This window comes from Gorilla gorilla, chromosome 20 (genome assembly GCF_029281585.2).
Source record: "Gorilla gorilla gorilla isolate KB3781 chromosome 20, NHGRI_mGorGor1-v2.1_pri, whole genome shotgun sequence".
Classification (NCBI taxonomy): domain Eukaryota; kingdom Metazoa; phylum Chordata; class Mammalia; order Primates; family Hominidae; genus Gorilla; species Gorilla gorilla.
The window spans coordinates 22,913,144-22,918,830 of record NC_073244.2 but is presented as its reverse complement, the minus strand read 5'-3'; positions in this window follow the sequence as shown (position 1 = coordinate 22,918,830).

Genomic DNA, 5,687 nt, shown 5'->3' with positions numbered 1-5,687 from the left:
TACATGGCACTTTGTCCAATTTTCTTTGAAAAGTGTTTCATGCTTCTGGGTGGGGTAGGTTGTATCTCCCCTGGTGACCCCCTTGCACTGAGAAGTTCCCTCTTGACAATTTTACACGCTGGAAGCCAGAGGCCAGCAAGGGTCTGGCCAAAACCATGATCCCCTTTTCTTAACTCCCAAAAGTCTTTTTATAAAATAAAAGTTAACCAGGCAGTGTGCCTCACGCCTATAATCCCATCACTTTGGGAGGCTGAGGTGGGCGGATCACTTGAGCCCAGAGTTCAAGACCAGCCTGGCCAACACAGTGAAAACCCGTCTCTACTAAAAATACAAAAAGTAGCTGGATGTAGTGGTGTGCACCTGTAGTCCCAGGTACTTCAGGCTGAGGCTGAAGGCAGCCTCAACCTCCTGAGTAGCTGGGACTACAGGCACCCGCCACCACACCCGGTTAACTTTTTGTATTTTAAGTAGAGATGGGGTTTCACTGTGTTAGCCAGGATGGTCTTGATCTCTTGACCTCGTGATCCTCCTGCCTTGGTCTCCCAAAGTGCTGGGAATATGGGCATGAACCACTGCAGCCAGCCATATTTTTTGGTTTTTAATTTAATTTTTATAGGGATGGGAGTCTCACATGTTGCCCAGGCTGGTCCTGAACTCCTGGACTCAAGCCATCCTCCCACCTTGGCCTCTCAAAGCTCTGGGCTTACAGGTGTGAGCCACTGCTCCTGGCCCAGTCTTCTTCTGGAAGAGGCCCATAATCATACTGAAACTCATGATGAAAATAATCAAATTTGTGACACCAGAAATTTGGAATCTAGTGATGTTATGAATAAGCCAAATAAATTGGAATTTATATACAGAATATTGAGAGTTGACCAGTGTGGGCCGGGTGCAGTAGCTCACACCTGTAATCCCAGCACTTTGGGAGACTGAGGTGTGTAAATTGCTTGAGTCCAGGAGTTCAAGACCAGCCTGGGCAATGTGGCGAAACTCTCCCTCTACAAAAAATACTAAAAATTAGCTGGGTTTGGCGGTGCACACCCGTGGTCCCAGCTATTCGGGAGGCTGAGATGCGAGGATCCACCTGAGCTTGGGAGGTGGAGATTGCAGTGAGCTGAGATTGTGCCACTGCACTCCAGCCTGTGTGACAGAATGAGACCCTACCTCAGGAAAAAAAAAAAAAAAAAAAAAGAGAAAGAAAGAAAGAAAGAAAAGAAAAAAAAGAAAGTTGATCAGTTTCAAAAGCCTGGCTGGGAAGTGAAGTTCTGCAGAATTTTGCTCTCACTCTGGTCAATGTTGGCAGACCTTTGCACCTGGATTTTTTCTGATGATGGCTACATCAACCTTCACCAATTATTAGGGACTGATTATTACTCTGAGAAACTAAAGCCTCCCCTCCTCCTAATGCAAGGGTGGCAAACATTGCCTACCTCTTTCATCTCTGAACAGGGTGAGTAGTGTGAAAAGAATCAGAGGCAGACCTAGAGAGAAAGTGCTGGTACCAATTAGTGTACAAAGGTGAGTCAGGCCAGGCGTAGTGGCTTGTGCCTGTAATCGCAGCTATTTGGGGGGCCAAGGAGGGAGGGTCACTTAAGACCAGGAGTTTGAGACCAGCCTGGGCAACATAGAGACCTTGTCTCTAAAAAAATTTTGTTTTTGTAATTAGCTGGGCATGGAGGCACATGACTGTGGTCCCAGCTACTTGGGAGGCTGAGATGGGAGGATCGCTTGAGTCCAAGAGGTCAAGGCTGCAGTGGGCTATGATCGTGCCACTGCACTCCAGCCTGAGTGACAGAGCGAGACCCTGTCTCTAAAAATAAAATAAAGTGGAGCTAACAAGACAAAAAACAGTGAGTGAGACTGGCTCAGGCTCTGAAGATTCGTTGGGAGCAGCGTTGTCCGAGAGAATTTGTCACGTGTTGCTTTGTTTGTTTGTTTGTTTTTGAGACAGAATCTTGCTCTGTCGCCCAGGCTGGAGTTCAGTGGCGCGAGTATGGCTCACTGCAACCTCTGCCTCCTGGGTTCAAGCGATTCTCATGCCTTAGCCTCCCAAGTAGCTGGGATTACAGGCATGCGCCATGCCCATCTGAATTTTGTATTTTTAGTAGAGATGGGGTTTCGCCATGTTGGCCAGGCTGGTCTGGAACTCCTGACCTCAAGTGATCTGCGTGCCTCAGCCTCCCAAACTGCTGGGATCACAGGCATGAGCTACCATGCCGAGTCACGTGTTGCTCTTGAGCCCTTGAAATGTGGCTAGTGGGACCAAGAAATGACTTTTTAATCTTATTTCATTCTAGTTAACTTCACTTTAAACTTTGTTAGAGGAAAAACTCTGGACATATTAAATTTCATGGAGTGTAACTGAGCAAAGAACAATTCATAAATCAGGTAGCTGCCAGAGCAACTCCATCTTGAATAGGGGCTTAGTAAAATAAGGCTGAGACCTACTGGGCTGCATTCCCAGGCGGTTAAGGCATTCTTAGCCACATGATGAGATAGGAGGTCAGCACTAAAGACCTTGCTGATAAAACAGGTTGCAGTAAAGAAGCCGGCTAAAACCCACCAAAACCAAGATAGTGATGGGAGTGACCTCTGGTGGTCCTCACTGCTACACTCCCACTAGCGCCATGACAGTTTACAAAGGTCATGGCAACATCAGGAAGTTACTGTATATGGCAGCCTGAAAAGGGGGCCGGGCGCGGTGGCTCACACCTGTAATCCCAGCACTTTGGAAGGCTGAGACGGGTGGATCAGGAGGTCAGGAGATCGAGACCATCCTGGCTAACACAGTGAAACCCCGTCTCTACTAAAAATACAAAAAAATTAGCCGGGTGTGGTGATGGGTGCCTGTAGTCTCAACTACTTGGGAGGCTGAGTGAGGCAGGAGAATGGTGTGAACCCGGGAGGCGGAGCTTGCAGTGAGCCAAGATCGCGCCACTGCACTCCAGCCTGGGTGACAGAGCGAGACTCCGTCTCAAAAAAAAAAAAATAAAAATAAATAAATAAATAAGTAAAAAGGGAAGGCATGAATAATCCACCCCTTGTCTAGCATATCGTCAAGAAATAACCATAAAAATGAGCAACCTGGCCAGGCACAGTGGCTCAAGCCTGTAATTCCAGCACTTTGAGAGGCCGAGGCAGGCGGATCACTTGAGGTTGGGAGTTCAAGACCAGCCTGACCAACATGGAGAAACCCCACCTCTACTAAAAATACAAAATTAGCTGGGCGTGGTGGTGCATGCCTGTAATCCCAGCTATTCAGGAGGCTGAGGCAGGAGAACCACTTGAACCCAGGAGGTGGAGGTTGTGGTGAGCTGAGATCCCGTCATTGCACTCCAGCCCTGGCAACAACAGTGAAACTCCTCCCCAAAAAAAAAAAAAAAAAAAAAAAGCAACCAGCAGCCCTTGGGGTTGCTCTATGAAGTAGCCATTCCTTTATTCCTTTACTTTCCTAATAAACTTGCTTTCACTTTACTGTATGGACTCGCACTAATTCTTTCTTGGGTGAGATCCAAGAACCCTCTCAGGGTCTGGATCAAGACCCCTTTGCGGTAACAGTACAAAGGCTCTGATTGTGAGAAGTGGCAGGGATCACTGGAACTCCACTTCAGATCCCATCTGGATCATCAAAACGTCAACCCTAAATAAATAAATTCAGGAAATATGGTTAAATGTAGAGTTTAGTTTAGCACAAAAGTTTGAGGACAGCCACCCTGGAACACAGATTCCAAAGAATGGAAATCAGCACTCCAAACTGAGGAAGTTTGGGGGTCATTTATATAGGTAAGGTTTGGGAAGCTTGACAGAGTTTCTACATATTTCACACAAGGCAAGTACATAGTTAACAGTAATCTGATTAGTCAAGGCAGTGGTCTTTTTGGGAAAGGTATATTTAACATTCACATAAAGGACATAACAGTCACGGGACCTTTTGCACTATCTGGTCTGATTTAGGTGCAAGATAATAGAGGAAAGGTCAGCAATGAAGAAGGGCGATCTTAACGCTGATGCCATTTAGTCTTTTGAAATGAATCTACAGAGCAAGAACAGGAGAGTTAATCTATAATCTATAAGCAGAAGTTGTAGTTACATGCTGTCTGGCTCAGATCACACAGTCCCGTTTTCTTCAAGGCTCAACATAATTCTTAGGGTTCAAAAGTGTATGATTAAGTTTGGATTTTTTTTTTTTTTTTTGAGATGAAGTTTCTGTGTTGCCCAGGCTGGAGTGCAGTGGCGCGATCTCGGCTCACTGCAAGACCCGCCTCCTGGGTTCATGCCTTTCTCCTGCCTCAGCCTCGCAAGTAGCTGGGACTACAGGCAACCCCCACCATGCCCGGCTAAATTTTTGTATTTTTAGTAGAGATGGGGTTTCACCATGTTGGCCAGGATGGTCTCGATCTCCTGACCTCGTGATCTGCCTGCCTCGGCCTTCCAAAGTGTTGGGATTTCAGGCGTGAGCCACCACGCCCGGCCTTTTTTTTTTTTCTTTTTTTTCTTCTGAGATGGAGTTTTGCTCTTGTTGCCCAGGCTGGAGTGCAATGGTGCGATATTGGCTCACTGCAACCTCCCCCTCCCAGGTTCAAGCGATTCTCCTGCCTCAGCCTCCCGAGTAGCTGGGATTACAGGCACCCGCCACCATGCCTGGCTAATTCTTGTATTTTTAGTAGAGATGGGGTTTCACCGTGTTGGCCAGGCTGGTTTCGAATTCCTGACCTTGTGAACTGCCTGCCTCGGCCCTCCAAAGTGCTGGAATTACAGGTGTGAGCCACCGCGCCCAGCCAAGTTTGGATTATTTTTACAAGATGATGCTGGAGAGTTTCTATGGCCACCACCCTTCTAGACTCTCTGATACTGGCGCTTAAAGCCTGCATGCTACATTTCCTGGACGCCGTTGCCAATTGGCAACGTTCCTATCATGCTTTATTAGAACAAAGTTGGGAGGCAGAAAGAGGGGAGAAACCATTTTTTTCAGACTTCTGCCAGTGGCTTAGGTGGTGGTGACAACAACAGCTGTGACTTTCACAATCATGGTGGAAGCAACTGTGGCTAGCAAGGGTGAACACATCTGGGATCCTTCTGTAGGCACAGTGATTGTGGGTTATGGGTCCTCCCGTGCTTTATTTATTTATTTATTTTGAGATGGAGTTTCACTCTTGTTGCCCAAACTGGAGTGCAGTGGCGCGATCTCAGCTCACCGCAACCTCCACCTCCCAGGTTCAAGTGATTCTCCTGCCTCAGCCTCCCAAGTAGCTGGGATTACAGGTGCCCACCACCACAACCGACTAATTTTTGTATTTTTAGTAGACACAGGATTTCATCACGTTGGCCAGGCTGGTCTCAAACTTCTGACCTCAGGTGATCCATCCGCCTCGGCCTCCCAAAGTGCTGGGATTACAGGCGTGAGCCACTATGCCCAGCCACCTCCCCTGCTTTAATCTTTCAGCTCTAGAGAGGCTAGCAGCCTCATATAGTTATGAATCTTTAGGTAAACTTACCTTTCTCTTTTGTTCTTCCAGTACTTCTAACACTTTTATACTCAGTCCCCTGTAGTCGTTTATGTATTCGTTTATTTTTATTTATTTATTTTTTAGACAGAGTCTCGCTCTGTCACCTAGGTTGGAGTGCAATGGTGAGTTCTCAGCTTATTGCAACCTTCCCCTCCCAGGTTCAAGCAATTCTCCTGCCTC